Here is a 12,324-nt window from a genome sequence, read left to right on the forward strand (position 1 = left end):
ACCATTTCCGTCATCCTTGGCCATGTTTGCTGGGGCTAATGAGAGCTGTAGTTCAGCAACAGTTCTCCACACCCAACTTTGGACCTTCTCCCCATGTTGTTTTAGGCACACCACCACAACATTGTGGCTACAGGTCTGCTGTTACCTCTTCTTTTATAAAGTATCTTTTTAAGGACAACTTTCTTGGCAGATGCCTCTCCACCAGTGCCTTGCTTGTTCATCCATCACTATCAGGGCTGAGCTTTGAACAACAGTTTGAGGTCAGCCAGGACCTATAAGCTGTGAGACAAGGCAAGGGTCAGGAGGACAAAAGAAGTCAGAAGCGGAGGCCAAAATGAGGAGGCTCCTGACCAGGGCCAGCCCAAGTGCTGCCTGAAGTGAAGGACAGTGATGCACCTCCTCCCTATTCTGGGTACAGAGGCTGACAGGACAAGCAACTTTCCTTCAGCAGTGGTGACAAAATAGTATCCTCCATTGCACCTAAGGCAGCAGACTGTGTAGCACATGCAACTCTGATCTCTAATGCACTGTTCTTCAACCTTGGGTCCCTAGATGTTCTTGGACTACAACTCCCATCATTCCCAGCCAGCTCAGCCACTGGGCAAGGAATCATGGGACATATTCCAACATCATGTGGGGGCCCAAAGTTGAAAAACACTGCCCTAATAGAAGGAAATACTTGGGGGGCTTAGAAGGAACAGGTGGGGGCTGCTGTTGCCAGTTCCCAGCATCTGCCTCCTGAGTCAATCACCTCACTTTGCCTAATGTGGGGCTAGCCCTGACAAGCCCCCCCTGTGCGCTCTCTCGCTCTCTCTCAGTCCCACCATAAACTTGGCAATTCCTGATCCCTTGAGCTGCCTTTGCTCATTAACAGCATTATGGGTGTTCATGTAATTAAAAGGGCAGCAGGGCTGGGCCACTGGACCTTCACTCCTGAAGTCGCACTGCTCCCTAGCCCTCTCCTCCCCTGCAATCTCCATGCATTGAGCATGGACGTCTGAGCCAGAGAATCTACATATGCAGTTGCCTATGCATGCAGGGTTACACAGCTCACATGGAAGCCTGCATGCCTAGGCCTCTTCTTCTCCAGTGTCCACATTCAACACGTGGATGTCAGGGGGCGGAACCAGGAGCCATGCAGTCGTGGAGGCAGAACTAGATATGTCTCCCCCACCCAGCCACCATTTCAACACACGCCATTTCAACACTTCTGTCTCTGGTTTATCACATCTAATGTAGACTGCATGAATTCTGAGAAGGCCATCTTATTTCTTTATATTCCATTCCAAGGCTAGTTATCTGTAAGGCCATGAGCCAGATCTGCCCAGGAAAGGAATTTTACCTGATCCATGGTAGCTCTACCACATTTTGATGGAGTAGTGCAAGGGTAACGACTTACATTTTTCATGTGAAAGAAAACTGCCATCAGAAGTTGACATTTTAATCATGCTTCTCTTTTGGGGTCCTGTTATGTAATGCTCCCTGCTGATAGCTTGGAATTTATTATAGTCTGACTACTGCAGAAGAAAACAGCCCAGGGCTGAAGTCAGGAGTCAGCATCTCTGGCAGGGCTGGCGCTGCTATTAGGCAGAGTGAGGTAGCCAGCTCAGGTGGTAGATGTTAGGTGGCAGGGAGTGGCAGAGAGATGTTGGAGAACAGGACTGGTGCGCTAAGCAACCTGCCCTGTGCCCCCTAAGCTAGCCTGGCACCCTTGGGTTCCGTGTCAGCAGTCAGTGGAGAAGTAAGATTTATTTATTATTTTATTTATATCCCGCCCTTCTTCCCAGCAGGAGCCCAGATTCAACTGCCAGTCTAGTCAGTCACTGTACATGGAATTACAGAGGGTGTCTGTCATTAGAGATGACAATTTCAGTTTCAGTTCGCCATATTACCACATCAGTTTGTGATTTGTGGTTTTGTTTTAATCCAAAAAGTCCTCATGAAAATTAATCTGTGTTTTAGTACATATTTATTTTTTGTACACAATTTCCCCTAATATGCACATTTTTGCAAAGCAATGTTCCCTCATTTTTGTTCCCTATTTTCACTCCTATATGCATTTTTAACGACCCTTGAGCCTAGTATATGCATTTTTGTATATGTTACTTGGCTGGAGAACTGCACTGCAAAATTTGGAGAAGCGCAGACTTCAGAGGCTGGCTGTGTTTCAATTAGCTTATTATTTTGGAAAGTGTGAATTAGGTAGCTTGGCCTTTCAGTGCAAACTGATTTCAGTGCAAACATCCCTATCTGTCATGGTGCGCTTTATCTTAGGCAGCAAAATGTACTGGATTGGGCCCTGATTATTGGGGACTTGCTGAGGCTCCACCCCAGCAGGAGGCCTACTGCTAACCCCTGGAGCCTCCTAGCCCTTTCTTCCTGGTGTCACCTACCCTCTCTAGAGCAGTAGCAAGTGAAGAGGAGAAGCACCAGCAGCACCCTCCATGCGCCTGGCACTGTCCCTGTAGCTGGCGGTATGGATTGGACTCGGAGGGAGAGGACAAATGGATGGGGAGTGTTGATACAGAGAGGAAGGAGGGCTCTCGCCTGCTGTCTTGCCCAAGGACCATCCAAAACACAGAGCCAGCCCAGACCTGGTGCTGCTTTGGCATTGCTATTTTGTACAGCACCTAATATGCTGGTGCTAGGCTGAATTCTGACGAATAGTCACGAACGATGAGAATGAACTAGGGCAGGCCCGAAAGCCAGGTCTCCTGAGCATGTTGGGCTACCCATCACTGTGGCTCCCCGGCCCTGCTGCATCTCTGGAGAAGCCGTTGCTCCCTGACATCATGGAGGGGAAGGGGAGCAAGCTGACAGCATCAACTGGAGACAGAGCCCCCTTTCCTGCTCTCCCCCCTGCCTACCCAGCCTGGGCTAGAGCCTGCCTCTTGTTTCTCACCAGTGCTGGGCTCATCCATCTTGCATTGTCTCTGGGCAGAGGAGGGGGAAGCCCCCATAATCCCATTAAAAGCCGCCAGTCCGTCTTCATCTCATCACAGCAACGAGGGCTGGTATGTCAGTATGGAGGGGGGCAGCCAGAGCCCTGGAATGACAATGGGGGCAGCAACACAGCAGGAGAAATAGCTGGCATGCCTATCCCGTCACCGGGGGCACCCAGCCTGCTTTTGCAGGCACCATCTCACAGTGCCCTTCTGTCTTCAATCTGGGCCTGCTTAGCTTGCAAGGTCGGCAGAATAGCCAAATGGTTATATGGCACCATCCAGATGCCCCAAGCCAGTTTCGGGGGTGGTGGGGATGCAGTTCTAGGAGGCTTATAGGGTGAATGCTAGGATGATTTGGGCTGTCAGCTTTTTAACTGGCCGCTGTAGCTGTGCTGTCGACTGCAGCTTGATGTGCACAGATCAGCTTGATGCACATGCTCTGGAAAGCTTCCCTGCCTGGCTTCTGCATATCAAGTTAAAAATCGGGCCAGGCTGTTCTCCTCCCATCTTTATTTCTGTTCAGTTGGCAACCCAAGCATGACAGAGAAGGGCAGTTTGCATCAAGGGTTCTGGGTTCCCTGGTGGGATGAGTGGATTTGTAGGAAGACATGAGTACCAGTTATCCTCACTAATCTCTATATTTCTAGAGGGGGGACAGGGGTGGGGTGGCGGCAGAGTATGGTTTTGATGAGAGAGAGAGAGAGAGAGAGAGAGAGAGAGCTGGTAGAAGAAAGCAAGTTGGTGTGATGCTTCATAAAGACTTTCCACAAAGGGGAAAAATGCTCCACTGCTGCATAGCCTTCTAATACAACTGAAGGACCCAAATAAAGCATTTAAGCCAGTTCCTTGCCATTTATGCTGGACACATTCCAGCTGGAAACCAGACATGAACGGTCAGAAAGTGGGGCTAGAGGGAAGGCAGATGTACCACTTTGAGCTCTTGATTGTCCTCCTGAATAACCTGGACATGCTCTTCTTCCAGGCAAAGAATGAAAAGAAAATTTTTTTAATGTTTTACTGCCACGTAGTGGTGACAGTGGGATGCCGCACTTTTTCAAAATTGATGTATTTTGACTGTCACTGTTTTGGTGGAGGGATTCCAGTGCATACGGCAACTGTAAGGGCCCTTCAAGACTGGTGGTGTTTTGTGGGTGTGTTCTGTAACATGCCATTGACATAATAATAGTGCAGTAGTGGTGGATTTATATGGGACTGTCCACACATCATTCTGGTTTATTAGTTGTTCCACGATGCTTCCCAAATGTTATTGCGTTGCTATCTAGAGGGGCACTCTTGCACTATCATGCAGCAAAAGCATGAACCATATAAATAAATAAATAAATAAAAATCCCTGAACATTTGTAGTATGAAAAATTACAGGATTGCACCAGGAAGCTACAGGACATGCACTGATTGGAAATGAAGCAGTATGTCCACCCTGAAACCTTTCTGCATGTGCAAACAGTATTGAAATTGGCACTGTGTATAACCACCCCAATACCATCGGAGCAGCACTTATTATGAGGTCTGAAGGTGTAAGACAGGGAGAACTTAGAGATCCATTGCATCATTTAGAATCAGCCACAGAAATATAAAAACGTGAGTTTCTACCCAAAGAAAATAAAGGAAATCTCTCTGGGTGGGGTTTCATTAGACAGAAAGTAATATGCCAACACTCCCAGCTAGCACCAGACTGCAGCAGGCCCTCAAAGGTGGCAGCGGCCAGTGGCAGCACTACTGCTGCTGCCAGGGGCTTAAATAGACTCAGCTGCATCAGCATGTTAGTGTGCTGCATGCACCCAATTGCCATCACCCTAGATCAACATCACCTAAAGTGCTGACATGCACGGGCATACTTAAGTCCCTGGCAGCAGCACTGCGATGCAGGAAGCAGTGCAGCCAGCCCGCACAAGAGGTGTGTTGCCTGGGAGGGTAGCTCCTGCTCCGCTCAGGCTACACTTGCCCACCCCAGCCCCAGCAGCACCTCTGAGCCACAGAGGCCCTCAGCCAGTGCCCAACCTAGCTGCCTGCTGGTGCCGGACCTTCCAGCACTTGGCAAAACTTGTAGTCCCTCCTCATGACCACATATGTCTCTGAATTCCAGTCACTTCTCCCACTTACCTGGTAATGTTGTTTATCTTAGTGATGCAGCATTTGTGACTATTTTTTACAAAACCAGAATCCTATGTAATGCGGCAAGCAAATAATTCAGACAAATCAATCACAGTGTGTGATTTGATTCTAACATACGCACTTTGTTCCAGTTGCATAAATAGGGAGAACAGGGAGATGAAATTCCATGTGAGATGTCCCCCATGGTTAGTAGTATGTAGCTCCTACATGCCATCATTAATCCCTGCTGCTGGATTTGTTGTTAACATTGTTATCTTGTCCTTCTTCCAAGCTCGAGAAAGTATCATGATGAGATAGAGGGACACTCTACTACACTACAAAACAAACCCATACATATTTAGAAATCACCAATATTGTTTACTAAGTCAGGATTTAAGGCGGCAATCCTATGTGTACTTACATGGGAGAACACCTTATTAAACACAGTTGGGGCTTGCTTCCAAATTAACATGCCCTAGGATTGTAGTGTAAGAGTGAATTCCAGCTATCCAATAGGGGATGTGCATTCAAAATACACATTCCTATTCATATTCGGGTGCAACTCTGGCGCTCTTACAAGTGCAACTTTGCTGAATAGGACTACAGGAGCACTGCCGCCAAGAACCACCTGTAAATTGTTTATTTGATTGCTAGGTATTACTGTAATGTTTTAAAAGCTTACTATTAACTGTTGTGCATATGGTGGTGGGTTTTCCTGTGAACTGAACTTTAGCATAAAGATTAGAAAGGATATGTAAAGCATTTGTAAGATTGCATCTGGGCCTGAATAATTTACTCCCTGTTTCTGCCCTCACGATTGCTAATCTGAATTAAAGTCACCACTCCAAGTCCACACTTAGAATCCTGAAAATGCTTTCCAAAATGCCCTCTTCTGAGATCACATGTACACCATACATTTAAAGCACATGGCTTCCCCCAAAGAATCCTGGGAGCTGTGGTTTACCCCTCACAGAGCTATAATTCCCAGCATCCTTAACACAAACGATTATTTGGGGGAATTAGGCCCTCGCCTTTCTTAAAAGGGCCTTTTAACTTATTACATTGGGTAGTAGTGTGTTTACTAAAAGTTGATTCAATTGGGAGACACAGCCAATTTTGGCTCTCCAATGGAACACAGGAATCTGCTTTATACCAAGTCACACCATTAGTCCATCTAGCTCAGTACCGTCAACACTGACTGGCAGTGGACCTTCAGGATTTCAGACATGATCTCTCTGTGCTAGAGTTATGTGTCTGGCACACATGTGCTTGCATACACACACACACAAAAAAACATTCTTCATACTTTATATTTTCAAATGTACACTTAAACATCTTAGGCAAATCAGTTGCCAATTTACAAGGTAGAACAAGAAGATCTAGCAAATATTTATGGCACTTGTTGAATTATAGCAGTCCAAATAGATTTAAAAAGATGGGACTTCTTTGTCTGTTGAATCAACACAGTCCTGAACAAACATGTGCAAAGAAGAGTCACCTTGATCAGTTTTGTACAAGTTAATGCAATACATGTAAGCTAATGGCAAATTAAAGTAGCTTGCAAATTAGTCACACTCACATGTTATATCTCCTTCAATATGGACATTTTTTATTGTTATGCCAGTGGCTTGGAAGAGTATCTGATGCTGTTTGACAGTGGTATACACCTTTATTTTCCACAGTACTGTCGTTTGTGATTGGGGGGGAGCAATTGTGTTCAGAGCTCGATCAATCCTAAGATGCTGGCTACTTGGGTGTTTTCAGACTTTGGTGGTGGCACCTAGGAATGACAAATGAATACAGGGCTGCTGCCGAAGACTGAAAAATACTTTTTCTACTCATTCATGGGTTACTACAACAGTTGTTTGCAATCTGCGTTCACTTCAAAACCCATACTTGCCTTTACTTGCTCCCAGAAAGGTAAATATTATATATATATCTCCCCACACATAATTTTATTACATTTTAATTTTGTTTAGATCCTGCAAACACCAGCAGGGCCATGTCTTTTACCTCACTTTCCAGAAGTCACCTTATCCTTCGTGGCAACTCTGTGGTTTGTACACACTCAAGGTGACAGTCCCTTATGTTTGCTTTCCACGTCAGCTTTAAAAATAGGCAAAGCAACCTGTGAAAGCACGTCGGAGAACTACCCAGTGCTCTCTTTTCCACATGGTTGGAGAACTCTGTATTTCAGCCATGTCCCCTTTTAGCTAACATCAAAATCCCAGGCCCCCTTCAAACTTGGCTCCTCTAATTATTTTATTTTTATTTTCAAAAGGCCTGAAACAGTGTGACTTTTAATTATAAATCAGGGATGCCGCTCAACAAGATCAGCCTCAGAAGACCTTCTCTCGATCCCACCGGTTAAAACAGCTAGACTGGTGAGGACTAGAGAGAGGGCTTTTTCAATAGTGGCCCCCACCCTGTGGAACTCTCTCCCAAATGATCTCCGCCATGCCCCTTCTATGATAAGCTTCCGCCGGGCCTTGAAGACCTGGCTCTTCAGGCAGGCTTTTGGGGTGGGTTAGGTTTCTTACTGTTATGGTTTTAAATTTTAATGTTATAATGTATTGTTTTATCTTGTACGTCGCCCAGAGTGGCTGGACAACCAGCCAGATGGGCGACTAATAAATTAAATAAATAATAATAATAATAATAAATAAAAAAATTGGGCTTAATAATAAAACCGAATCAAAGTACATATATTTTTAAAATATCCACATTTTACTTATATTGTACATATTTTTAGGAAATCATCCCCCTCTCCCCGATCTTCATACGCTGCTCCAAGGGGAGGTACCTCATCGGTTGAGAAACACTGCTGTAGTTGAATGTGTGACGCAATCTAAAACTTTTCTAGTCAGTCATGTATTAAATCAACTAACTGTAAGCTGAGATATCTTTGTGTATTCAAATACATGTGGACGCGTTAGTGCTGCTGTCCACGTTGCTTGTACCACCAGACATTTGTGTGACTCTGTAGTTACCTGCAGTTAGTGTGCTAATATGCTGTACAGTATGCTCCTGGGCACAACCACAAGCCTTCTACAACCGGATGCAAGCTGTATGCTCCTTAATTTGCTATGAGGTTCAGCCCTAGAAACATGAGCATCTGCAATTTCTATCTGGAGGGGCCACAGATCAACCACAATCTCCAGATCACCGTTATTAAAAGGGGAGGAAAAGTAAGCCACTTACACTTGTAGAATCTGAGACAGGAGGCAAAACGTGCAGGTATTGTGCTGTCCATTTATTTTACGAGAAACTAAGCTACTCCCACCTTTTAGCTTTATAAGCCATTGAATGAAGTCATAGCAATGACTGGCATTAAAGGAAGCAGATCTAGCCAATTAGAGAATACGTCGGCTAGACAGAAACACCCTCTGTCTAGAGAAGGGATTCATGATTTGTGTTTAAGCCTTTTCTGCTGATCTTCCCTAGTGGAGAAGAGATTGCGAACCCATAGAAACTATTTCAGGTATCCAAGATTTTAGTGCAGCTGTGATTAGGGAATAGCATGTCTACCGAAAATCAAAAGATAGCAACAAAGACAGGATTTAATTATCTTTCTCTCAGGTCTTATTTTATACCAATTTTCTTTCTTCTGATTTTGTAGAAATTTAAAACATTTATCTGCCAATGCCGATAAAAGTCCAACATAATTATATCCATATCACAGGAGGCAGGGACTGTACAGTGACTGAGACTGTATGGATTATGCCACCCCTGAAAAACAACCCAGAGCAGTTATACTCATTTTGCTGGGGGAGTGAGCAGATGGGCTCATGCTGGGAAGAAGAGTGGGATATAAATCAAATAATAAACAAACAAACAAAGTAGTATATGATAACCCTGAAGCATAGTCCTGTGGTGTTATTCTGGCATGCATGCTTGTGTGTTGGACCAGGGAAAAACTGGTAGTTTTTCAGCTGAGGGAAGGAAGACTTCATCCAGAGAAAAGGCCTACTTTTTGACGCTCAATGGGTCTTTGCACTGAAGAAACAAGAGAGGGGTAGGCCTCTCTTTCTTTCTCAGAGGTCAGGTTTACCAGGCCTCATTCCTGCTCAGTCAGTGATCTAGCAGATTTACACACCTGGTGTATAGCACAGTGGGGAGGAGAGCCTGGCTGGAAGGTCCAGAATCTGTGAGTTCAAATCCCCGCTTGTGTCTCCTGGGTGTCAAGGGCCAGCTAAAGATCACCCCCACAGGGAGTGGCTCAGGGGCTACGTGCCCTGCTACCTGTGCAGCTGTGGGTAAGCTGCATATTGTAGACAAGGAAGGGGCTGGCTTGTGCAGCTGTGGCAAGCTGAGCAAGCCCTAGCCAGCTGGGGAGTACTAGCCTCAGAGGGAGGCAATGGTAAACCCCTTCTGTATACTGTTTACCATGAAAACCCTATTCATAGGGTAGCCATAAGTTGGGATCGACTTGAAGGCAGTCCATTTCCATTTCACTCTGATGCCAGTTTACTTTGCCCCCCTCAGGAAAAAATCCTGAAGATGCTCATTCCTTAGCAAAGGGCTTTAGCCCTCCAGATGTTACTGAACTATAACTCCCACCATGCTCAGCCATCGACCATGTTTGTTGCAGCTGATGGAAGTTATAGTTCAGCCATCTGGAGGTCCAAAGTTCCCCCACTTCTGCCTTAGAAATGGCTCTCAGCCCCAGAGCTGAGCCCCTGAATTCATGAAATAGGAAAAAGTTTCTTTTGAGCATATGCAGAGCTCCTAGGACTATCCAGTGCCAGCCCCCACACCCCTGAGGTTTCTGAAAGGGTGGACACAGGGCTGGCCTTAGGGGTGGGGGAGCTGGACAGTCGCTCAGGGTGCCAGACTGAGAGGAACACAAAGCTGAGCTCAGTGGCTGTTTTTTTTTAATGTACTAACTGCAGTGAGCTTGGGTGGCAAAAACCAAGTTCTGCAGGTTGTTTACAGCATGTTTCTTTTTAAAGTATTTCTGTAAACAGGTTGCTTAAAATATGTTTCTTTTTCAGTTTCCACACTGAGGTCCTCTGGGCTAGGTAAAATTCAGTGGTACAGTGTTACCGGCAAGACTACCCCCTTGCTGGTGAATGCACAGGGTTCTCGTTTTCTCCCTTCCTCCGTGTATATAGTCCTTTTATGTCGAACGGTAGGTCACCTAAGCTCACAGGTTATCAACAGCAGTCATCTAGTAGGCAGAGAATAGAGGAGACCGCACTCAAGAATTCTTGAGTCGTGGGATGTACCAGAAATTTTCTGTTTGGGAGACTTCAGACAGCAGAACAGTCTTTATAATATATGCTATTTATTCATATCTTGCACACTACAACTAATAAAATGCATTCTAGGTGGCCTTAGCCACCATTGCAGAAACATCTATCAGCATAAAATAAAATGCTGGATATACATTTAACATCAAAGTGTAAGACTCTGAAGGCACATCTTCATTAAAACAAGTTAGAATAGTTGAAGGACTGAGTTAAACTCTAAGTCATATCACAGAGCCAAAGTACAAAGGACATAGAAATGCATGTCATAATACAACACCAATCAGATGTTATGGATGGAATAGATGGATGGTTCTCCTGCTTTCTTCAACCCGACTCTAGCAGAACTGAGGGGCCCCAAGCACTGTACCTGGCTTTTTATACCCTTTTTTTCCTATGGGAAGGTGGGTTCCCATGGTCTTATCTGCTTTTTGCTACTTTTAATCAGGCTCTCATAAGATGCTCTAGAAGAGTCTTTCTTTCTCAACTAGTCAGCTTCACCATATAAGGATTCCCTCTTCCTTCACTTTGACTGTTTACCACACACACTGGCTGTCTGCCCAGACCTGTTATCTTGTACCATACTCAACTTCATGAGAAAATCATGTTTTGTTCAGTCCAGTTGTTTCCCAGGAAAATTACAACTTTAGTCAGGAGACAGTGTGGTGTAGTGGTTAAGGTGTTGGACTACGACCTGGGAGACCAGAGTCTGAATCCCCACATAGCCCTGAAGCTCACTGGGTGACCTGGGCCAGTCACTGCCTCTCAGCCTCATGAAAACCCTATTCATAGGGTCGCCATAAGTCGGAATCGACTTGAAGGCAGTACATTTAGTCAGGAGACGGAGGAAAAAAGGGGGGCATTTTCAAACTACTCCTGTTTTACTATTTGACTGTTATGCATACAGCAGACTTTATACACTATTTCAATAATTCTTAAGCATCTTCTAAGCAAATCTAAGCATATGTAAATGATTTCAGCACATTACATGCATATTTTAAGCCATTATCTGGACTTTCCCACTACAACAGCTTTATCCTTAGGCAACACTACCAAGCACTTAGCACTTCAAATACTATAAACCCTGTAAACACAATAACAACAACAAACACAAGACATCACCTGGATACTTTTTTATTTATAACTTTTCATAATTTTTTTTAAAGATAAAAATAATGGATATTGCAAAATAAAAAATGCTGACAAAAAATAGAGTAAAATCTGTGATACCCTGCTGTGTTGCATAGTGCACTGTCGGTGCTAAGAATGTGGCATCCTGAGCTTTGGCTTGTGCAAATTGTATAGCTGTGGCTGAGAGATCAAAGTTTTGAGCAATGTTGTTCCTGACAGATAGGCAGTTACCACAGGGAAACGTGCAGGAGTGGTGTGAGTCCAGGCCTTAAGGGAGGAATCCTTCCTGAGTCAGTAGTGCAAAGGTCAGCAGCAGGCCAGAAACAGAAGACCTGCGAGACTGAGCCCCAGGAAGCAGAAAGCAGCTCTGCCAGAAAGGGGTTGGGGGAGCAGATATTCCGGAGAACAGCACAACCCAATCCCTATGCCCTTATTCCCAAACCGTGCATGTAGCAATTCTCATATGCGGCCTCTCAGCTTTCTCCACACATGCATTGGTCCTGGTAGGGGGCAGCAGTAGAAACCCCAACATTACATCTGCAACGGGCCCCATCAACCCTCTGGGTAGCCCTACAAAGCTGACCTCCCAGGGCACTGTTTAGTCTAGGGCCGGCCCTCAGTGGAAAGACACCTTTTCCTTTTCTTCAGAAATGATTGTTTGTAGACCCTTTGTGCGCACTGTGTAGCGCGCGTGTGTCCAACAGAAAAGAGTTGCTGAGCACATCCCCCCCCGGTCCTCCTGGCTGAAGCCGCCTTTGCCCGGGAAGGACCAAGGCTCTGACAGAACCACCCTGTTTCCTCTCCCGCTCTCGGTTCTAGGAAGGCCACCTGCTTGCTTGCTTGCTCCCTCCCTCCTCTGGGGCGGGAGGCAGGCAACGGGGAGGCGC

Source organism: Rhineura floridana, chromosome 3 (genome assembly GCF_030035675.1).
Source record: "Rhineura floridana isolate rRhiFlo1 chromosome 3, rRhiFlo1.hap2, whole genome shotgun sequence".
Taxonomy (NCBI): Eukaryota; Metazoa; Chordata; class Lepidosauria; order Squamata; family Rhineuridae; genus Rhineura; species Rhineura floridana.